A 24821-nucleotide genomic window follows, 5' to 3' on the forward strand; every position below is an offset into this window, starting at 1 on the left:
GACAGATTTACACAAGATCGGTATCGTTTTGAAGCACGGCCCTTTGGACGACAAATATCGAAAAATTGGCTAAAAACATTAATTCCTTCACGCTTAACTGAGCACTTTTCTAAAGGGAGGAGTCACTTTTTGCGCTGACATTTTCAAAAGTCATCTCCACTTTTTGATTGACTTCTTTTTTTTTCCCCCCACATTCTTTTCCTCCTTCGCGGTACGGGTTTGAGCCTGCCTGCCTACTACCACTTTTTTTTTTTTTTTGCTCAACACATACCTCCAGGCAATGCCGGGCACCTAGGCTAGTTATTGATGAAAAATTGATAAATAAACTGACTTCAATTTATTATGAAGATATAAGATTCTATTGTAGAGTTAAACTGCAGTCTCTGACTAAGTTTTTTTTATTCATCATAGTCACAAGAAATAATTTTAATCATTCTGAATTACTTAAATTTACAAAACAATGTTGCTTTTAATTTAACAGAACACTTGCTTTTTTTATTATTAAACTACAGATTCAAAATAAAAATGGTATTTACACCGAATCATAGTCTTATTTAAAAGCTATATTGTATCAAACCCGAAGCCCTGAGTTTAAAAATAAAATGTGAAAAAAAACATGAACCGTTCAGCCAACCAGAATGAGTTACTGAAAGATGTTTCAATTTATTTAAGTAAGAACCAAATTGTAAGCAATAGCTATTCAGCAAATGAGGTCTATGACCAGGTTTGTTTGTTATAAGCGAAGTAAAAAAAGAAAACAAAAACGAACGTTGAAACTTAAGCGGGGGGGGGGGGGGGGATCAAAACATTGAAAAAAAAAACACAAAAAAACTAATGTAAGGCAAACGAACGATGTTAAATGTAAAAATCGAAAAAACAAAAAAGAAAACAGAAAAACGAACGTTAAAACCAAAAAAAAACAAAAAAAAAAAACGTGAAAAATGGCTTAAATAAGCCTGTTTCAATATTAAAATTTAAAAAAAATCGGTGGGTACCCGGGTGTTTTTGGGTGTCGCTAAGAATAAGCAAAGTAAAAAAGAAAAAACACAAACACAAACGTCACGTGAAAAATGGCTTGAATAACACTGGTTCAATATTTAAATTTAAAAAATCGGAAAAAAAAAAAAAAGATATCTCGCACCACGATTCGAACCAAAAACGTTTAGATAACGAACCAACGCACTAACCAACTGAGCTAACGCGACGTACATGAAATTTAGTCAGTTCTTCAACTATTTAAAGTAAATCAGGTCATGATGTCATCTGACGCATGCATAGAACCAGTCGTTGTCACGGGGGGACAGTTTTTGTTGACCCCCCACCCCCTGTCGAAAATTGTTGATTTCGGGGTGAAAAAATTAACGTTTTTGGCCAATTATTCGGGCCAAGGATGGGGCTTCAACATGATACAGAGTTTGTGAATTTTTGTTGTGCCTGTCAAAAGTTTTTAGCAGACACACAAACATACACACATACATTTTCGCTTTTATATATATAGATGATCATGTGTAATGTACCGTTTTTCAACAAAAATATATCCCTGAGAAACAAGTTTACTGCATCTTTTATAGATTTTTATGTATCAGGAAGAGAAATTAGAATGTCATCAGCAACCAGTATACAGATACTTCTCAACAGTAACAGAGATTACATGCAAAGTTCATCTCATAACAACTGCATGTAATAAACGTTGACATGAAATTATTGTGGGTAAATAAAATTGTCATTTGAATATTTACGATATCTTGTCTGAGTGGTTTCTGCTCATGCTCTTTGTTGGCAGACAATTTCATGCAAGAGCAAATGGTTCTGATCTTACAGTATATAAGAGCTTTTAATCCAGGAGGAAAGAGTTAGGAACACCACCAACTGATTGAGCTACAAGAATTAGTTAAAAGTATATGCAAAAAAAAAACATTGGCTTCAAAATTACAATACTAGAATATTCTATAGGAGACATGGTGTAGTATTTGCCTAATTGATCAGAGATGTCTGGTGGTCATAATTTTAATCTCTCTGAGATAGTATATTCTTAAAATGTTTCAGTTAAATAAAATATTACATTCAGTCCAAAAATATTTTTGAAGGGTTATCACATATGAAACAAGGCCGATAGCCATTAGTCGCGTGCTCTCGTGTAATGAATGAATGCGTGAATGTAGGATTGACATGAAATTCTTAAAGATAAACTAAAATGACCGAAAAATGGGCTGAAATGACTTAAATAAATAAAAAGTAAATGACTTAGAATGACTTTAATGAACTTAGGGATGAATTGAATGACCTTAAGAATGACTTGAATGCTTAAAAAATAATTGGAATCCTTCAAAAACAACTTGAATCATCTGGAGAAGGACTTGAATGGCTTTGAGACTGATTGGTTGTAAAGTGGGTGATTATTTTACATTAAATTAATACAGAAAAGTGATTCCCCACTTTATATCACAAAAATTATTTGATTTAGGGAATTTGAAACGTTATATTAGCTATGTGGCCAAGGAAAAGTTACAAACAAGTACAGCATAGTAAGAACAGATACTACACTTTGATGGTGTTTATTTGCTCCCCCACTGAGCAAATTAGGCACAAGGCCGTTTTTAATGTGAGGTAAAAACCAGCTCCCCTAAAAGGGGTCACTCTGGTTACCAAAAATAATAATTGTCCCAGTATAGAGGGTTTCCCCTCCATTGACTGGTACAAATTATCTTAAGTGCAGCATCTGCCGGAACAGATACTACACTTTGATCTTTGCCAAAAGACCAAGAAAAGCTTAAAAAGCTAAGAACAGCATCTATTAACAACAGACCTTTGATCTTAACCAAAAAGGCCAAGCACAAAAGTGTTACCGACCGACCGACAGACCAACCAATGGAGTGACTTATAGAGTCGCTTGCACACGACTAAAAACTGTGAAAGTCAAAACTATTGTAAATAATAATTAAAATGAAGACACTAGTTTGATTACAAAATAGTTTAGATATTTTTAAATCTGAAGAAAAATAATACATCAAATAAATCACAAATAAATTTATTTGTAGTCATTGAAAATTATTGAAGCATTCAGAAATTAATGATACTCACTAATCGAATTGAAAAAAGAAAAATATATTGACCTTTTGATAAATATTTATGTACTTCACTTATTTACATTGGGTTTGTTTCTAATTTGTTTGATTTTTTTACAATTGTCCTCATCAACATTCGTATTTTACTACATTTTGGCTGACATACTCTCCGAGCTTTTTGAGGTCTATGAATCATTTGCAATTATGTTTTTTTTTTGCATATATAACTACTTGAATTGTCTTCAGGGATATCTAAGGTTCTTTTCGTTTTTTTTTTTCGGGTTTTTTTTAAGCACAAAATAAATAAAAAAATGTACTACAAACTGAACTGGCATATGGCATTAATGTGATATTTTCATAAATTGCTACAATTTGACATGAGAATTTTAAAGCTCTGGTAGTGAAACATTGTCCCAGAAATACTTCAACTGATGATCATTAACGGTTTTGTGTATGCCAATGATTTTGACTTATAAGGAATTGTATAGACAAAGCCAAACTCTTTGCCAAGAACTTTGCAGCTAATTCTACCCTTTGCGACCAAGGCCGCCAACCCCCAATATTTCCTCCTGTATCAGAAAACACGCTATGTGATATACGTATATTTGTACGTGATGTTGTCAAGCTAATCAAAAACCTTGATTCCAGTAAAGCAACTGGCCCTGACGGTATTCCAATTATAGTACTCAAAAAGCTTCAACCTGAACTAGCGCCCATACTTACAAAACTGTTTAAACGTTGTCTTAAGGAGAATAGTTTCCCATCTCCCTGGAAAATTTCATCAGTATGCCCTGTATTTAAGAATTCAGGAGATCGCTCATCCCCCTCTCAGTACAGGCCAATAAGTCTCCTGTGCGTCATAAGTTGCTGGAATCTGTGTTAAATACAGAAGTAATCAACCATCTCAACAAAAATAACCTTCTTAGTGACACTCAATATGGTTTCCGTTCTGCTAGATCTACAGCAGATGTGCTTACAGTTATATCTCATAGGATTAGCAAATCTCTTGACGGAGGCAACCTTTCTAGGGCAATTGCTCTTGACATATCTAAGGCCTTTGATAGGGTATGGCATAAAGGTTTACTTCACAAGATCTCTAGCTATGGTATAGCTGGAAATGTCTTCTCAATTATTAAATCATTTCTTTCTGATAGGTTCATAAGAGTAGTAGTTGAGGGGCAAAAATCAGAAGCTCACAATATTAATGCTGGTGTCCCTCAGGGGTCCATCCTGGGCCCAACTCTTTTCCTGATCTACATTAATGATCTTCCAAATCACATCCTTACATCATTTGTAGACATTTATGCCGACGACACTAACATTTATGGTAGCACATCTAAGACAGCAAACGACCAAGTTCTCTCCGATTCTCTCTCCTCTGATCTTGAGCACGTAGTACAATGGGGAAAGGAGTGGCTGGTTTCTTTTAATGCATCTAAAACCAAGCTTCTCTCTTTACATCAACATTCTGATACCCATCTGGCATCAATTGAAATGAATGGCTCTCGTCTTCAGGAGGCCTCAAGTTTTGACAAGCTTTTGGGCTTGACCATTACTCCTGATCTTAAATGGAATACGTACATCAAATCTGTTGCCAAAGCCGCTGGAAAAATGGTGGGATCTTTCTATCGATCCGGTAGATATCTCACTGCTGATGCAATTTTCTATCTATATAAGAGCCAGGTACGTCCAAGGATGGAATACTGTTGCCACATCTGGACAGGAGCTGCTAGAAAGGACTTGTCCTGCCTTGATAGAGTTCAAAATAGACTTTGTAGCCTCGTAGGAGATGTCCTTTCCTATTTACTGAAACCTCTATCTCACAGAAGAAATGTTGTGAGTTTGTCTCTGATGTATTGTTATTTTCATGGAAAGTGCTCGACTGAGCTCCAGTCTATGGTCCCCCCTCGTCTAACTTTCACAAGAAACACTCGTCTAGCTGAAAACACTATCAATAATTCCCCCCACTCTTTATCTGTGCCTAAACCTAAACTTAGATTCCATGAACAAAGCTTCTTTCTTAGAACTGCATGCCTGTGGAATTGTCTTCCGTTTTCCTGCTTTCCGGCTGACTACAATATGGTTGTCTTCAAGTCTAACGTAAATAAGTTCTTGATGAGCCGTTAGATTCGTCTGGCCCATACGGAAAGCGGATCTGCGACGCGTAGAAGTTTTCGACCACTACAATCTCCGCCGCATTCTCCATGTCTGTCCCTTGGATTTCGTCGCCAACAAAGGAGTCCGGCGTCGCTGCAATCTCCAGGCAATTACTGACCTACTGCAGGCCCGACGCCTTCGATGGTTCGGCCATGCCTCTCGCTGTGATGCAGGGGTCTTTATCCATGAGGCTATCTCCCCACGTCCTCTACCCGACTGGAAAAAACGTGTCGGTGGCCAGCTAAGAACGTGGCTCGGGACTATCAAAGCCGACGCTGAGCTTATTTTGGGCCCGCTCATCTATGGCCTGTCTCGTTGGAGACGTGACTGGCTATTGCTCACTCGGGATCTTGCCTCCGATCGCCGGGCTTGGGCCGCAGCGGTACGAGATGTGCATCTTCATGAAGCCGACTCAACTCCTCCAGGGTGAATGTTGTTTCAAGTACAAGTACAAAGATGAGCCGTTCCATATAAGTTAACAAATTTACCGAATTTTCATTACTAATGATTACTATATTGTCCAATTTCTACTGTACACTCTTTAACCCTTATTCTTGAGTGGCCTCTTGGCCTTGATAATGTGGTGATGCCTGTGTAAAAAAAAAAAAAAAAAAAAAAAGGACATGTATATTCTCATAAACTAATACATTGGATTAATTAACATTGATTTAAATATAAACGTCACATCACATTTTCATTGAAGAAACACTAATACACACCAATGACAATATGAGAAAACACTTCCCTTAAAATTTTATTCACATTATAATTAATTATAATTAATTATAATTAATATAGCTAGATTACTCATAATATATAGATACTGAGCGAAGCAATGATTAATGTCTTTCACTGCGTAAGAGATGAGAGCTTTGTTTTATATCACATGAACACTTTTTTAATTGAGGAAGGGTGAGTTAATACCTTATATTTCAATGGTATTAATTGGCAGTTGACAGAGAAGAGTTGAAGTTGGTATGCTCATGCTATTTAAAAGTCTCTGATTGATGGGTGTACCTACATGGCACATGTCTATTCTGCTCTCTAAAAGATTTTTTTTCCAGAATCTCCATCTCTTTCTTGAAAGTTCTATTTCCTTTTTTATCCTTCTTTCTGCAAGTATTGTCTGCTGATAACAAGAGTCACCAGCTTGCAAACACCTGTGCCATTCTTATCTTATTGATTAAACAAATGACACACCTTTTTCACTCTTTCAACCATACATCTTTTTAATCTATTTGAAATTCTTCCAAACTGACTCAAGAGGGAGTTGATTTAGCAGGTGTCCAACGTTTATGGTTATAACATCAACAAAAACTATTTAAAGCCTAAGAAGGACTTAATTCACCAGAACACTTATGTCTCCTTACAAAGGTTAAAATCAAGACATTAACAACTCTTTATGTCTAGAATTCTTATTCAACATTGATAAAAAAAAATCTATAAGACAATTTTGATTCTAGAAAAATGTATAAAATCTGAGGCTTAAGAAATTTAAATTCAAAGAATCTTAACTAATTGGTGTCTATGGATTAAATTTCTGGTAAATCGGAAATATATACTCTCTGATAACCTTTTGAAATACTAAAAATAAAAAAAAATAAAAAAATGAAATTTTAGTTATATTTATTAATTGATATGAACATCTATAGTTAGATTTAAAAAGAAAAAAAAAAAAGCTGAATGTCAAAAACTAATTAAATTAAATATAGTTCACACCGTCTACCTTTACAGCTGATTAGCTGAATTCAAAATTGTATACTGATCAGTTAATTACTTTGTTTACTTCACACAAATGAACACATACACATTGCTAACCCGACGGTACAAATACATAAAGTAAAGGAAAATCAAATAGCTGCTTTTTTACCATATTGTATAATTATATAGCTCCTCAAAACTTATATTGAACACTATTCAATATTATGGTAAATTCTAAAAAATGCTTCAGTCGTTTTTTAATAAAATATCAACCTTTTTCAGGTTATTTAAAAATAGATGATATTCTGAATATCTGCTTCACATTATGTTTCTGAATTTTTAGATGACGATCATTTGTATTTTCATTATTCGGACTATTGCTTTCATCTTGAGTGTTATTTGCCCAACGTTTTGATCGATGTAACCTTTATCATCACTTTATCATATATGTGTGTGTGTATATATATATATATATATATATATATATATATATTTTACAGAAATGTTCTATAATTTATTATCGTAAATTAAGTTCTTCTCTGTTGAAGGAGAAAGGCTAATTCTTGAAGAATTCTTGAACGCACTTGAAAAACAAATCATGGGAATTTTTCAATTTTTAATGACAAAAAATTTAAATGTAAAAATTTTTTGTCCCTATTATACCCCCTTCAAATTTAAATGAATTTTAAATATTAAAGCCTCCATGAGGTGATTGAAAGTAGGTTACAAGAAACAATATGTACCCTCTAAAAAGTTAATAGATATTTTTACTTCAAATTTTTGTAACATTTAAAATAAAATAGATTAATTTATTTACATTTATTGTAAATTTTACAAGAAAAATTCCAAGTGATTTTGACACATTTTAAACTTATTTTTTAATTTATAAGTGAAGTAAAGTATTATAGCCAATTTTTACAATTTTTTTTAAACAGGACTTCTGTTAATGTTAAATTAATATCATTTGGCCATTAAATTAATTGGGAATGATTTGAAATAAAAAAAAATTATAAGAGCAAATGCAGAGATAACTTTGTTAATAAGATTACAGTATGGGATCAGTTTAAAAAGTAAGGGGATCAAGTGAGCTATGTAAACTATGAGCTAAAGAGGTATGTGCAAATTGTGTCATCCTGTAAGATGATATTTTGAATGCATATAATAATTGCAACTAAGCTTGCAGCTTTTTTTTCATGTACTATTGTTTAGAATGCTTTTTTTTTTCTTTTTTTTTTTTGGCCGGTTCAACTATAAGCATTAAGAAACAAATAATGAAAACTGAATAAAAAGATTATACTGGAACAACCTCCCTATTCATCTGATAGGTGACAACAGAGATTTGAGACATCCTAGCAGAATCCTTCCAGCAACCCATAGAAAGATGGGAAAGTGCATTAGACTCAACTGGGGTTACTTTGAATGAGAATCTAGTTTGTTGTTTAGAATTGAAATAAATTCTCCAACATCAGTTGTGTTACTTTTCAAACACTTCATACACAGAGACAATATTTACTCACAATTTTCAACTGTTGATTTTATGCATATTGTTTTTTTATTTCATTGTTAATCTTATTTTCCCGCTAACAATCCCTATATTTTCATTCTTTTTTTGCAGAATAATTGATTATGGAAAAATTTGAATCATCATATTTGTGAAAGGGACACAGGGTTCTCCCCAACATCCATGCTGGAAGTACAAATTAGGTTTCAGACTTCCTCATCATTAGCAGAAGACTATTAGAAAAGGTCAGAAAGGAATTGGAAGATCTACAATTCAATTATGAGGTGATATCAGAAAGGAAAATGCATGATTGATGATCAAATATCATCAGAATGATAAAGTTTATCACTAAAATTCAGAAGATCATAAATACAACAAGTCACTGCATGTCATTGCAAGGGAGAAAGGCATAGATTAAAAGGTCATTAAGTTGGTAGTTAATGAGGATATCTGCTATACTTCATAAGGAAAGGACAATTTCTATCAAGCAAGTAAAGCAACTGAAACATGCAAAAAGATGATTAACAAGTTAAAACACTAATTGGAAGCAGACATGCTACCATTCTTCTATGATGAGAAACTTTTTCCAAGATCAGAAAATTAACTTCAAAAATAGATGGCTCACGGCCGTATCCAAAGACGTAGCCAGAAACATTCCAACTTGACCTGGGTGTCAAAACTTTATTGATCATACTTCATCCGAAATCTAGCCTCCTAGCTCATCTGACTGCAACCATCTTGACTTTTTTGTAAGGTAGATCAGACAAACAGATCTAGCTGCAATACGAAAGACAAGACCAAAATCACTAGAGCTATTAGAAACTTAAGTCAGGAAACAATGACAAAAGTATGAAGCTGGTTCCAAAGTCACCTCGAGACTAACATGAAAGCCGAGTTCAAGTGAAATCAGAAAAATAAATCATGAAGACAAACTGAACCTACTTTAATAAATTAAAAAAAAAAAAAAAACTACCATGCTGCTTTTCCTCAACAATAATTTTGCTAAAAAATTACTTTTGCAACTATACACATACATATATACATACACACAACCAGAAAGATTTGAAATTGCTCAGAAATAAATCAGGAATCCTATGTCGTTTTGCATCCAACTTAACACATATTACCTTTTTTATTCTTATTTTTCTAATATTTTATAATGATCAGTTTTTAAAGTAAAAAGGTTTTTTGATTTATTTCTGAGATTAATTCATATCTACTCATTTTTTTTTTCTTTGAGGGGAGTAATAAATACCGGCCATGAATGCTCTTTAAGCATTCAATGGCTACACTCAAGATTAAGCTCTCCTTTGGGGAGGAGGCAGGAAAATGCCTACTCTCAATAAAGCTATATTTAAATACCACTATAATACTTAGTTTTGTTCATAAATAGACACCCACTGTATGATACCATGTGCCAGTTTAAAAAAAATTGAAATTTGTACATCTGAATTTATGATTCATGGCAAGAGATACATCAGATGTGACTGCATAATCAGAAAGAGCACACAATTTTACATAAAAGTGCCAAGTTTCATGAGAATAGCTTAAAAAATAAATAAATGGTGGCGAAATTACCGAATTTCTGGAAATGTTAAGGTCCGTAATTTAGCCCACTTTTTCTAAAGAAAAATGTCCACAGAAAAGTTTCAATTTTGGCACTTAAAATTCTCATAACTTGAACTACTGCTGGTATTTGCATAATTCAAACGGTTTTAAGCATCTTTTACAGAGCTCTTTTCATACAAGTTGATAAAATAATTATCTAAAATGAAAAAAAAAATCAACTTTTAATGCTAATTATATAAAGGGCAGTTATCTATGTGCATATAGATCTCCCTAAAAGTCTGAAACTATACAAGACACACTAACAAAGCTGATACATTCTTTCTCAGAATTGCTCTAGAAAGAATAAGGATATATTTTTTTTTGTAAAATTCAATCTTCTAAAGAAATGAAATTAGAGGGAGGGGTCATCAACATTTAGCAAAACCTTTTTATCTCTACATTTGGTGCAAAACTCACACTAAAATACACTTAGCCTTCCCAAAATTTTCAAAATGATGGAAAAATCTGAATTTCTTTTGTTGATAGCATTGCTTTCTGACAGGAAAAATTATTGTTCAAGCAAAGACATGGCTTGACAATTGTTATGTAGACTCTGCTCCATCAGAACAGTGCTTAAGAGCTGGTATATTGACTTCAAATGCAGTTGTAGAGATACAAATTCTGTGGAACACTCAAGTTATCCACATTCAGCAATTGTCCACAAACTTGTTTTGGTTGATCATAGATTGAAGTCACGTGAAGTAGGAATTGAAGATTCACCACTTTACATGAGAAAACCGTGTTCAAAATGTTCACAGTCGATCAAGAATAATGTGGTGATGATTCAGTTTGCAACTGCTTCAATATGTGACAATGGATGAATCCTGGAGTCAAATCAGTAATTAGCTGAGTGGATAGAAGCAGGTAAAAGCCGTCCAAAGTTAACAAAGATGAAAACATCAGCAAACAAACTTTTGACCTTCATATTTTGGGTGCACAAGGTATTTTGTTCATCGATTACATAAAAGAAATTAAAAAAAAATAATAATGTGGTGGCAAAACTTTATAGATGTGTTCCACACAAGTTTTAGAATATTATTTTAAGGCATTTTATAATGGGAGAAGTATTTTAGGGATGAGTCTAATTCTGAGAAATATTTTCAGTGTAAAGGGTTTGCAGGGTTTATAATTCCATGTGAGAATATGAGAGACATTATATGACAAACAAAACAAAATAGTGAATTCAGAAGGCATATATTCACAAAATATATTTTATATCTTTAAAACAGTTTATATATTATATATCATTTTATATCCTTAAAACAGTTTATATATTATATATTATTTTATATCTTTAAAAGAGAAGTTTACAGTAATAAAAAAAACATAGAAAGTTTGTGGATATTTTTAGAGTTCTTGTAAAAACAAGGAGGGATTCATTAACTGAGATACTGAAGTCTGAATCAACTGAATGAAACCTTGCGTTATATGGATCGGAAAATCGTTATCAAAATTTCTTTGCTTAATTAAATTATAATTAATGAAATGTGTTTACAAAAGTCAATGTTTATTTGATTTTGTATTAGTAAGAGAGTTCAGTGAGAAATGTTGGAAATATTTCAATGAATAAAGTTTATACAGATTGTCAGACGATAATGAGGTCATGAGTTATGTGTGTCTACATGTTCGTTCATGTTTGTGTATGTGAGTAGTGAGAAATTTCGCAGAGGGAAGCATCCAATAGAGGGACACCCAGCAATACCAATCCACAGACTCGGTTTTATTGAAGAAAAATCTGGCTTTTTAAAGGAATTAGGTGGCTCCCAGAAAGACCATTTCAAACAAATTCAGACAGTTTTCTGATGATTAAAAATATAATTATTTGTTTTTATTCGGTATAGTCCATGCACAGATTATGTGTATACAAACAAATTTATCCATTTTGATTTTGGATGCCGAGGTGTAAACATTGGCTGCTACAAAACTACATAAAATGCACTTCAAATTGCTTCTACACTCACTATTCTCAAGACATTATTATTTTACATTTGGACATGTAAAATTAAAAGGGATTATTTTATGTTGGGAAAGTTTTATTTTTATTATTAATTCACATGCGAATTTAATTTTAAGTTAAAATGCACTCATTTTCAAATTAATTGTTTTACAATTCTTATTTCTTGATAATACAGCAAACAATGTTCAGATTTTTTTAACTTTCAAACATGTTAAAAAATAAATTTTTATAGTCTGTTTTTTTTTTTAATAAATGAAACTTTCCACAGTATTATTCATACATTTTGTAGAAATCTTTAGTTTTCGATATCGGGGGTCAATAGTAAACATTTGTTTATTTCTTTCTTTTAAATTTATTAAATTCCATTAAAAATTATTTTGAATAGAAAGAATGTTTCAAGTTTATTATTTCTGTGAGAAAGTGTTTTGTATAATATTTTTAAAAAGTAATATTTATTTTTATTTAAAAACTAAGTCAAACAAACATATGTCCAGAAATGTATAAACTAAAACTTTATATATTTATTTCCAAATAGAATTTTTTTAGGGTCATTCTGTGTCAAATCATCCAGGGCTTGACACCCATATCCATAGATTTGGCTATAATTTGCACTATATACGAACTAAGAAATCCTGAAAATTTGAGCATATAACTCCAAGCGGTTTCCAATTTAGAGCATATTTTTGTTTTGGCATTAGTCGCATGATGTGACAGCTGGGCGACAATTTTGTGATGTCATTTCTTTAAATATTTTCTGATTGAAAGGTTGCATGGCCCTGAAAATTCACCTAGGTAAGATTTTTGACCCAAGGAATCCAAAAATGGCATCAGATTTTCTCCAAAATGAAGCTTTATAGAGATATTAAGGTTTTTTGATTTTTCCACATGTGCTCCAAAATCGAATAAAAAAAAAAAGGGTGTGGCTGGCATGGTAACACATTGCTTTTTTCATATATTATTTTTAGACATAATAACTTGTCTCTGGGCCAAAAATGGTTAAAAGTTCTTGTTTTGTTCACTCACAGTTTCTGTTGCAAGTCGGGTATATTTTTGATGATAATGAAAAACATTCCCTCCCCCTATTGGATGTGATAATCAATTTAGACAAGTGTTGAATTCGCATCACAGGCTTTCTCTGTATATTTATTCTCACACATTAAATTGTGTCTTGACCAAAAATGGTTAAAAGTTCTTGTTTTGTTCACTCACATTGTTGAAAGTAAAAACTTTTTCAAAAGTCTTGAGACCATTCAAAAACTTATGTACACTCATTTTCTGCCTTTTTGAATCCTCTTTGTTTCCTTTTCTTATACAAAACATGGCAAGTTTGATAAGGGCTGTTTGTTTTAGCTAGGCCCCTCTGAGCGACCAAACTACTTCATACACAAAAACAAACTTTAACTATTCCATGAGAAATACCTTAATGGGAAGTAACCAGTTACGATCTGTATATGGTTAAATCAGGGGAGTGGCCATTCATGCCAATTTCCATAAATTTCATCTTCAAAGAAGCGTCCATTAAAGATAAAACAGTTGCAATGAAATGGTATTCAGAAAATAGTGGATTTCACAACCAAAGTCAGCATTCAACATTTACATGCTGCTGGGTTCTTTATGCTACCGGGATACAGAAATGGTTTTTTGATATTCTTGGTTATTGTATATGTCCTTCCAATATATGTTGTTGAGGATACAACACAAAGAATTTTCTTGATGGGAACAAACCATGTATCATCAATCTGCAGTCAACTGCATGTCTTGCGTGGTCCATGGAGACATATAAACTTGACAGTTACATCACCTTCCTCTGCATTTATTTCATTCACGATACCAACCCACCAGAAAGAGTTATAAATACAGGTATAAATCAGATTGGTGTGATGTCAGAGATATAAAGAATTGATGGCAAGTTAGTCATGAATATCAATATATAGTTAATCCACACTGGACAACTTATGGCCAATTTGTGATGTTGACAATGGTACAAAAAGGTGACTAGCTCTGGTTCCTGGCACTGAAAAACCTTGCTTCAGACGACTTTCATCTTCTCCATGCAAAGAAATGGATGGCAGATAGCAAGCATAGCTTTATAATCAAAGATTTGATTATTAAGAGGGCGTTGGAGTGACCACTTAGCCACATCGCGTTTTACTGAACCATCAATTTCATCACAAGAGGATTTTCCATGACTGGTGGCGAAGAAAACCCACTCACCTTCAATACCAAAGTCCTCCTTATGCAAGCATAAATTGATGAAATTCTTGAAGCTTTTATATCGAGCTCCACAGCCATCATTTGTTCATGTGTGGTAATAATCGTGTATCAAACTCACTTAAGTGAACAGTTAGTGTCTGAGTTTGATACACGAATGCAATGTCATGGGTGTTGTCATCGGAAATAAAACACAATGAAATGTGCTTTAGCTGCTGATCAGAATCTTGATAGTAAATCACTACTGAGTGCAGGGTGCAATATTTCTTGCTCCAATGATAACTTTGAATTTCATCCTGTATTAAAAATTGAAAGTTTTCTGCAAAGTCTCCCAGAATTTTAAAATGTGTATAAACCCCACAAAACACAATTGAAACAATTTTATATCCTTTGCATTCCTTAACCTTCTTAGATCAGATCTCAACAAAGATTAGCAGTGTTTGACATTTTGGTGATGTGCAGTGATTTTCAGGAAAACCGATTTTTTTTTCATCAAGTTTTCTTACTCTAATTAACATTTTTATATTTTCAGATAGATTCTACATAGTTTTAAGTATTGCATCATGAAAAGCAATAAAATTTTGTATTTTGATCATTTTAGGCCACTTTTATTATTTTGGAATTTCTGAAAAAATTGATAGGGGTTACTCTCAAGGACATCGCTGGGTAAAATATATTTAGTAAATTTATAATTTTTTGACACGTTATGATATATTAGAAATATTCAGGAAGCTATATAGAAATCAGAGCAAAAAAAAAAAAAAAAAAAAAAAAAAAAAATCACGTTTTCAGGAAAATATAAACAAAAGTTCAAGAAGTTGGGTCAAAATAACTGCCCATAGTCTTTTGAGAGTTAAAAAGTTTCTCAAATTTCTAAATCAAAATTATTGTCTTGAGATAGTACTAGAAGTTTAAGATTTTTACCATCCTATTACTGGTTTCTTATAAAACGGCTTCTAATAAAAAAGCATACTTGGTGTTTCCAACCCTCATCAACTAATCTTGAAGACTGCTAGGTCGTCGAAATTTTTACCAGAACTTAACTGTTTTAGTATCTGGCTTACTCAAAAATTTATTCCAAAATTAAGGTGTGATGTGAATTTAACATGTCTGAATTGATTATCACATCCAAAAGGGGGAAGGAATATTTTAAAATCTAGCAAAAATCAAATAGTCATATTTTCCTAAAACTCTAAAACATTTTTTATATTTATTTATTATTAAATAACCTTACCCCCACCCCTATATTTCATGTCATGAATACTAAAAAAAATAAATGTAGGTCGAGAAAATTTTCAACATTTTTTAAAGATGAAAAGATCAAATAATTAAAAGATAGTTATATAAATCCTGTTATTTTTAAAGCATTAGTTTAAAGTTGTAAATAAAATTGGACATAAAATTAATATCATTATGTTAAAAAATAAAATAAACAATTTTTCTTGATTTTTTTTTCTCGGTATCAAATATGATATGAAGTTTAAACAGATTTTTTTGTTTCCAATAATAAAAAAATATATTCATATAACAGAATATGACTCTTGAGATAAAATTGCAAAAGCAAAATTTTAAACTATGGCCAAAGTAGGAAATAGATAACAAAAAAATTAAACTAGATATTAATTACTTCCGGAAAGAATTATGAAAAAAAGTAAATAAAGAAAGTGAAAGGGAATATATCTGTAATTGTTTTGATTTAATTAATGCAAACGGGAAAACTTTTCATGAAACGTACATATATAAACAGAAAATGAAAATGACATTCATATTTAAACTGGGCGAGCACCGTTTGAAAACTAAAACATTTATTGTATAAAAATCTATCAAAATATATTTGTAAAGACATTTAATGAAGTCTGCGTAAGAAAACATAATTTGAATAAAACAATTTTGTAATTTTGGTACTAGTGCACTTATTGATCCGTGCTGAAATAATAACATTATTTAAAAAGCCATTTTTAACATGGGGGGGGGGTACCTATTCTATAGTTTAACCTTACAATTGAATAAAAAACATAAAACTTTAATTAAACTTGGAAATACGATTTAAAAAATAGCGCGGATCAGTAAGTGCACTAGAGGGACTGCCAAACGATTGTGAGGATTGGACCGCATGTTTCCATCATGTTAATTTGTGTTAACTATACGAACTATGGAAAAGCAGAAGCGACTTAATGATTTTTTTAAAACCTTTGTTTATCTTCTTCAAACTGCAATTAATAACAAGAATAAAAAAGTATTGGAAATGCAAAAGGATATAGGGATGGTATGCCAAAAAGTATACAAACAAGATAGCTATGAATGGCTAGGCACATGGAAATAGAATTGCATCCAAAGTATAGCCCTATAGCTTTTCTCCAATCTTCATTCCGTGCCATCATTACGGTTGTAAAAAGCTATAGGGCTATACTTTGGATGCAATTCTATTTCCATGTGCCTAGCCATTCATAGCTATCTTGTTTGTATACTTTTTGGCATACCATCCCTATATCCTTTTGCATTTCCAATGCTTTTTTATTCTTGTTAATTAGTATTTTTACTTACAGTCTTATTTTTAAACTTACATTCATGATAGTATTGTCTTTTAAGGAGGCGGCTCATTGCCGCCTCCATTAGTAGCAGGTCGCTTCCTGCTGGGTTTTAGGTCTTTGGGTTTTGGGCCTTAGGAGTTGCCTCTTGGTCCTCCATCGGTTCTATATTACATAGAGAGTGCTACCGCCTCTCTGATAAAACAGTTAGAGTATTATAAAGTTCTAAAATGTTCATACCTTCACTATTAAATTTTTCTTGGTTCATTCTTTGGCGTTTTGGCAGTTTTTGATATTTATATTTATAATAGTTTGTGCATGAGGCAGCTTTTTTCCTCTTGGGATCCCTGCTATACCGTGCTTTTGAGTCAGCACGTGAGGCAGCCTTCTTTTTTTCTGGTTCTTTGTTATAAAGAGCACGTGAGGCAGCCTTTTTTTCTGGTTCTTTGTTATAAAGAGCACGTGAGGCAGCTTTTTTCTCCTCAGAATCCCTGTTATACCGTGCTTTTGAGTCAGCACGTGAGGCAGCCTTCTTTTTTTCTGGTTCTTTGTTATGAAGAGCACGTGAGGCAGTTTTTTTCCCCTCGGGATCCCTGTTATATCGTGCTTTTGAGTCAGCACGTGAGGTAGCCTTCTTTGCCTCAGGATTTGCATGATACTTAATTTTTATCATTTCAGCATTTTTCTGATATTCTTTTTGCTCAGATAATACCTTGACTTTGTTTTTTTCATAGTCTATATTTCTCTGAGCTTTTTTACTACGTGCTGACTTTGGCATTTTTTATTAAATGTAAACATATAACATTTATGTGTATCTTACTATAATATCACTTATCTTATAGCAAGACAACTCTCGTAGAATTGAGATACTGCCCCGTCACCAATAGTTAAAGTGTGGAACGGTATATACACCAATAGTGTAGTTGTTATCTTTATATGAAGTCCTAATCAGTGACAGTGTGAGGTTACTTGGTTAATTTATTGTAGTTTATTTTAGAAAACTTACTTGTTTTTATTAGTAGATTGTGTATAGTAGCCACAATATCTAGTTATTTTTGTGGCTAGGGCTTGGATTTTGATTCTTTTTGGTCAGCTTCCAGTGAGTTCTTAGAAGATGACTTTCTTGCAGTTTCTTTTGCGGTTAATTTAACTTATTTCCTTTGGCGTTTGGTGAGTTCTTAGAAGAACTGGTCTGATCTACTGTTTTTAGCGAGCGAAGAGATTCAGCTGCATTTAACAATGGTTGCTATAGTGTATTTTTGCGCATGCGTGAGAATTTCAAGTTTCCTCCTTATTTTTCAATAGTTTGACAGTAGTCATGTGTCTTTCTGCCAAGAGCGACAGACGTCAGTGTTAGCCGTGATCGTCTAGAGGTTAGGACCCCACGTTGTGGCCGTGCTAACCTAGGTTCGAATCCGGGTCACAGCATTGACATTTTGTACATATTTTACAGTCCAAAATCTGAAGCATTATTTGTTTTTATAACATTGTTTTTTGACGTCGTACTTGCTGATAGGTTACTCTTATAACAATTTTGATCAACTGAGATAAAGATTTCGTGGTTTCATTAACGCTGGTGGGTTACCGTTTAAAGAAAAAACCTTAACGTTCACCTCAAATATTCAGCGTCCAAGAAATATAGGCCACTGGCAAACTGGAACGTCTGTGAGCATCCGGTGTATTATTTGGAGCTGTCCCTTTTGAGAGAAGTTCCGTGTTCGAAGTGGTCTGTCTACATTGGGTATATAGTGTTTAAAACTTGTTATTACACATAATCTTATTTAATTATGGAGTTAGCTAAAAAGCGATGGGTCACTGCACTTCTCCGTGTAAAGAGCAGTCGATTGATGCTTGAACTGTTGTCAGAGACCGTTCGTACACCAAGATACATCGTCTCAAAAGAAAGAAGAACAATTGGCCATTTTTGTACCCCTTTTTTTTTTTTGCTCTCTTTTGACATTTTAACCGACGTTCTGACACTCGCTGGATTCGTAAGACGCTTCTCTGTAAGAATATGTGCTTTTTGAAACTTATAACTTGATTTTAGTTGAGATTTGAATAGTTCTGTTTTGTAGGCGTATATAGGCGTGTACGGGCCATCCCTATATAGAGAGTGCTACCGCCTCTCTGATTAATCTTTGTTATAATTTTGTTAGGTTTTAAGATTTACACAGTTTAATGATTAATAATATTATAAACATTTGTATATTAAATATGAAATACGGTTTTACTGAATGTTCTTTTGTAGGCACCGCGAAAACTGAGGGGGGGGGCAGGTAAGTACTTTTTGATGGACCGTCTTTTTAAAAATCTACCAAAAATCAGGTAATTATTCAATCAATACGAAATTTTCAGAGATTATTAAGAGAAGAATGAACTTTATAACAGTGTACTTATTTTTCATAAACGATATTTATATATATATATATATATATATATATATATATATATATATATATATATATATATATTGCTTACAACACCCCCCCCTTGTTTTGACGGGATTCCAAATATGCTTAAAATAATCATCTGAAACTGAACAAAACATATTGTCTTGTTGTAAGGGACAGGATTATAGATTAAAAAAAAAAAAAAAAAACTTGTTTGCATACCTTATTTTGACGTCTGAATATCATAAATTCGATTGTGTTTAATTATTCCGCTTTTGAGTTTTGAAGTGTGAAATTCAGTAAATATGTTAAGTAAAATAATTAATTTAAGTTAAGCAAAATAAAAAAAATTTATACGAAAAAAGCCATTTTAAAATCTTTGATAAATAAATTAATTTTTTTTTAGCGAGCCGAATAATGCATGACCATTATTAAATAGGGAATGCTTTGAAGAATCCATACAAAAAAAAAAAAAAAAAAAAAAAAAAAAAATCGATAAATATTGTGCCCTTTGTGTTAAAAATATCATTTTTCGATCACGTTTGAAAACGTTTGCCACCTTTCGACTACGGTGGACCAAACGCGCTGAAATAATTTTTTTTATTCTGCTTTAAATTGCCCACCCCCATTTTGGGGAGCCTGATCCCCACACACATACACATTAAAAACCAAACTCATACAAATGGTCACCCATCTGGTACTGGCCAGCCTCAGCGTTAATAATACATTGAAATTTTCGTCACTGAAAAATAAGTTTTTTTTTTGGCCTGTTTGGTCTTCGGTAGTTTGCTTTTTATCAAGTACAAATGTAAACATTGTCTCAAATCGACGCGAAGTAACTGGTTGCCTATATGAATAAGTGGAATTATTTGAAATCCAGGTACTTATATTATAATATTTTTGCATATTCTCATAGAAAATCACCCTAAATCTTAGACAAGAAATAAACAAATTAATTCGGTGCTAGTGCAGAGAGTGATCTGCTGATCCGCGTTATTTTTTTAAATCGTATTTTCAAATTTAATTAAAGTTTTATGATATGTTTTTTTTATTCAACTGTAAGGTTAAAGTATAGAATAGGTACAAAACACCACCCCTCCCCATATTAAGAATGGCTTTTTAAATAATAACGTTATTATTTACGTCCGGATCACTCTCTGCACTAGTACCATTAATTCTTTCAAAAACCTTTTAGTTTTAACTATTTATATACGTTTTTTGTGCAAGACAAAAAATGTCAATTGTTAACTTTTGGGGAAATTTTAACATTTAAAATTTGATTAAAAATAGAAAAAGTTTTACATTATTCTGCTTTCTGTATGATAAAATTCAGGGTTTCATCTTTCTGGGAAAAAAAAAAAGTTACTCAGAAATAATGGATTTTAATGAATGTAATTTCGTTTTAAAAAACAACAACAACTTGATTTTTCGGCCATTTTTGGCGGTGTCTATTCTTTTGGTTACATACGGGGTTCCATATTTTGTTCGGTAAAAAAGAGACAAACCAAATATGAGGGTGGGGGCTACAAAATGCTGATATTTGTGCAATAATATTTTCAAATTGGTTTTAATCTGGCGATAAAATAGCTGACAAGAGTCAGTCATGTTTATATTAAAACTTAATATTTAAAAAAAAAATTCAACAATTAAAAATCTATGTTGTAACGGAACATTTTGAAATAATGGAATTTTAATCGTTTTAATCTTAAAAATTAATTAATGTTTACGAGGTTTCTTTTTCTTGGCAATTCAACTGATTATAGTATATATTAATTCGAAAAAAACGCTATTTAAAAAAAAAAAAAACTATTAAGTTTATATCAATTTTTTAATTGCAACTTCAAGGTAAATTTTTGTTCAATATGTGTATTTAAATTTTTTTTTAAATAAATATTTTTTACTTATTTGAACTCTTATGTTTCATAATAAATACAAAATTCGATAGATTTAAATATATTTTGTTTGAATTTCGAAAAAAATAACTAGGGGGGGGACACGCAATAAAAAAATATTTCCCCTCGTATATTTTACGAAAACTGCATTTTATATGCAATTTCATTCTAAAATGGATAAGCATCGAAAATTTCACGAAAATCTAACCATTAGTTGATTTTTGCTAGATTTATTAAATACGAGTATGTTTTCACATTCGGAATATCTACTACATGGGAACGTTATTTTAAAGCGCCAATCATGTAAACACGATTTTCGTCTCGCAATTTCATTATTTTCGTTCGATGAAAAAAATTTTTTTTAATTATTACTGGTTTATTTTGCCCTTCTTTTAAATGGTACAAAAGTTATACTGATAATATTAATTTATAATAAAGTTACATCGTGTTACATATAGGGTGGGGTAATTCTGTGGTGACTTTAAGCAGTCTCTAGTGCACTAGCACCGTAATTTTTTTTATTTCCTACTTCGGTCATACATTAAAATACTGATTTCTCCCTCTGATTTTCACAACAGGTGCCCGAAAAAAATGGCGTCTCAATTTTCGGCGATAAACTGTAGAAGTACCTGAAAATGTCAACCGACGAATGTCAGTTGCTAAAAGTAGAGTAACGTGGATATTTGTTTGAAAGCAGCAACTGCAGCACCAGCAGCCGTGACTGCTGCTTTACAAAGTGCAATGTCAAAGTGGAGAAATTATTGACCCTTTCTTTCACTTAACGGCAGTACTCATGCAGAGTGATCCGTGCTGAAATAATAACGTTAAGCCATTCTTAACATGGGGAGGGTGTTTTGTACCTATTCTACTCTTTAACCTTACAATTGAATAAAAAAAAACAAAAAAACATCAGAAAACTTTAATTAAACGTGGAAATACGATTTAAAAAATAGCGCGGATCAGTAAGTGCATTAGCACCTTAACGGCTAAGGCTTGTTTTAACTGCTTAGCGTTTCTCTATCATTGTTTTGTTTTTTAAGGAAAAGATAAAATTCACTTAAAAAATAGAAAGGTTTTCTAACTAATAAACAACTGCCGTCAGTCATGAAGAAAAAAGATAAAACATTTGGGAGTTAAAAGGGAGTATCAATAAAGTCCTTCCATTCATCCTGGATTTAACCTTTTAAAATGTTTAAAGTTCAATTGCTGCTTTTACGTAATATCGTATCTTCATCTGTTTAAACAAAAAATTTGATTTAATGAATGAAAATTTTGTGCTTATGCACTTTTGGGTATTTTGTTACCGTGATATTTTTTTAATAGTATTTTCAAGTTTTATAATATCTTTTTTTTTTTTTTTTTTGGTACTCATGCAGTCACATGCACTTATTGATCCGTGCTGAAATAATAACGTTATTATTTAAAAAGCTATTCTTAACATGGGGAGGGGAGGGTGTTTTGTACATATTCTGTACTTTAACCTTACAAGTGAATAAAAAAAAACATAAAACTTTAATTAAACTTGGAAATACGATTTAAAAAATAACACGGACCAGTAAGTGCATTAAGCACCCTTTTTCATTATTAAATTGTTAGGTGAAAGTACAGAATAATTACAAAACACCCTCCTCTCCCAATGTTCAGAATGGCTTTCTAAATAATAACTTTATTATTTCAGCACGGTAACAAAAGTGCATAAGTACTGAAAATTTAATTTACAATTTCAGCAAAGTTCAAAAGTAACACGTGGGTGGTTAATTAATTCGGAAAAAAAATTGACAGTAACAAGTTTTTGTTGGTTTAAATTACGACAAAAAATCTGAATCAGTTTCAGTCACGTTAAAGTAAATATAAATTTGAATTTAATATTTTTTCTTGACGAAGGGAATCTTAAATATTTATGTTCAACAAAAGTAAATTAACCCTTGTTGACGCATTGAAAAACATGTTTTCAACCACAAAAAAAGGAGAGGGAATTTAAAATTTCTTTAAAGCTGGTATTTATTTCGAGTTGTTTACATTATTTGTTTTTCTTCAACAAAAGAGAAAATATTCTACTCACGTCTCACGCTCCACGAGTTTATGAAAGTACTTCAAAATATAATAAAAAAATAAGTAGAAACCACTGTTTCTTCAATTTACACACAAAGTAATTGTTTCGTAAAGGTTTGAAAGGCGCGTTTCTTTCTACCTTCGTTTGTGAATGTCAGCAGAGTTATCTCCCCTTTCCTAAACTTGGGAGAGTTCGCACTTGATGAACTTTCTTATAGTTTTTTCCCTGTCACTGCAACCATCGAAGGACGAACAGCTGCGCTTTTGCTGCGCTCTGCGCTTTCTCTACCAGCTTTTTTTTAATTTTTTTTTTTTTTTGCTTGTATTAGTTGTATATTTTTGTTTTGTTGTTAAATTTACCGTTGGTAAAGAATGAGAGAAAACAAAAGTTAAATTAATTCTCATTACGCTTTTAAAGTCATGTTTTAAATAAAACAACAAAATAAAATAGTTATGTTCTCAACCGAAACTTATAGTAATAGCGTTAAAATAATAAATAAAAAGACGTTCAAGTGAGAAGCAAGCAATATTTCAAACGAAAACAAGTAAACTTTTTTATAAATGAAACTGATGGGGATAAGTAGCAATGCATAGAGTAAATGTGGTATTCTAGTGACAGCTGAATGAAGTGACAATAATGGATAAATGATGAAAGTACTCGGACGAAACAAAATGAGTCAAATTAAAGAATGAACAGGAGATGACCATCCACCGCTCCTTATTTTCCAACATTTTTGATGGCCTTGTGCCTAATAAAAATTTTTTTTTTTTTTAACTGTTTACCATTTTTGCAAATAAATAATTCGAAGTGTAGTATATTTTCTGTCATCGGTCAGGGGAGGAGAAATCCTGGTATTTTTTTACGACCTGCCCCGATGTAGTATAAACAAGCCATGTTAAAAAAAGGCTTTCGGAATAAACACCCCCAACCTCCCCATGTTAAGAACGGCTTTCGGGGTTATGGGGGTGTTTATTCCGAAAGCCGTTCTTAACATGGAGTGTTTATAATACGCTGGGGCACGTCGTAAACATTTACCGAAATCCTCTTGAATGAGGCAATTTTTATTTGTGTCCTTTCAGGGAGTTGGACAACATCCTCCACATTTATCCGCCTTCGTGGGGAGCTTTGGGATAAAAGAACGTTAAAATGTTCGAAAATATACCAAACACATTAATTGATTGAGAGGGAGGGTCAACTAAAAATGTAGAAAAAGGTAAAACTGATATGAAAAATAATTTCCTTAAAGACGAAACATTTTTTAATAATAATAATACAGAATTATGGTTTTAAAAAATGCACGGTAAAAATGACACAGGTGTGTGCAGTTACTCACACACACACACACACACACACACACACACACACACACGCTCATGCGCAAATAAAACGAGTATTTATTCATTTCACTTTTCCCCGCGCATTTTGCACACAAAAATAAGTTTTGTTAGCAACGGCACAATTTTAAATATGCCTACACACTTTTCTCAAAACAACAAAAGTAAAATGAACATATTTTTGGACAACGTAATTGAAGACAGCATCATGTGACACAAGTAACCAATGAAAAAATTAAGAAGATTCTCTTTTTAACGCTTTTCCAAAAGCCAAAATATCAGCAGGAGCAATCGTGTTCTGGAGCCGGCCAGAAATGTATAAAACGCATCACACAGTCTTCTACGGACAGACCTTTCTTCTTGCTTCGACGACACAAGAACATGCCTCTCGTGTTCACAACATCGTCGCTGCCAATATCGCCAA

At 32.4% G+C, this 24821-nt stretch overlaps 1 protein-coding gene across 1 annotated transcript in view; it reads right to left on the reverse strand.

Annotated features, from left to right (window-relative positions):
- The window catches only part of LOC145293162 (nuclear pore complex protein Nup50-like), a 720593-nt gene extending 696967 nt beyond the window's left edge, over positions 1-23626 (reverse strand). Inside the window, exon 1 of the mRNA XM_080139613.1 lies at positions 23073-23626. The gene's annotated coding sequence lies outside the window, so the exon portion shown is untranslated. The remainder of the gene's footprint in view (positions 1-23072) is intronic.
- Between the last annotated feature and the right edge of the window lie 1195 nt (positions 23627-24821).

The sequence above is a fragment of the Euprymna scolopes genome, chromosome 14 (assembly GCF_053919585.1).
Source record: "Euprymna scolopes isolate OS-2025 chromosome 14, ASM5391958v1, whole genome shotgun sequence".
Classification (NCBI taxonomy): domain Eukaryota; kingdom Metazoa; phylum Mollusca; class Cephalopoda; order Sepiida; family Sepiolidae; genus Euprymna; species Euprymna scolopes.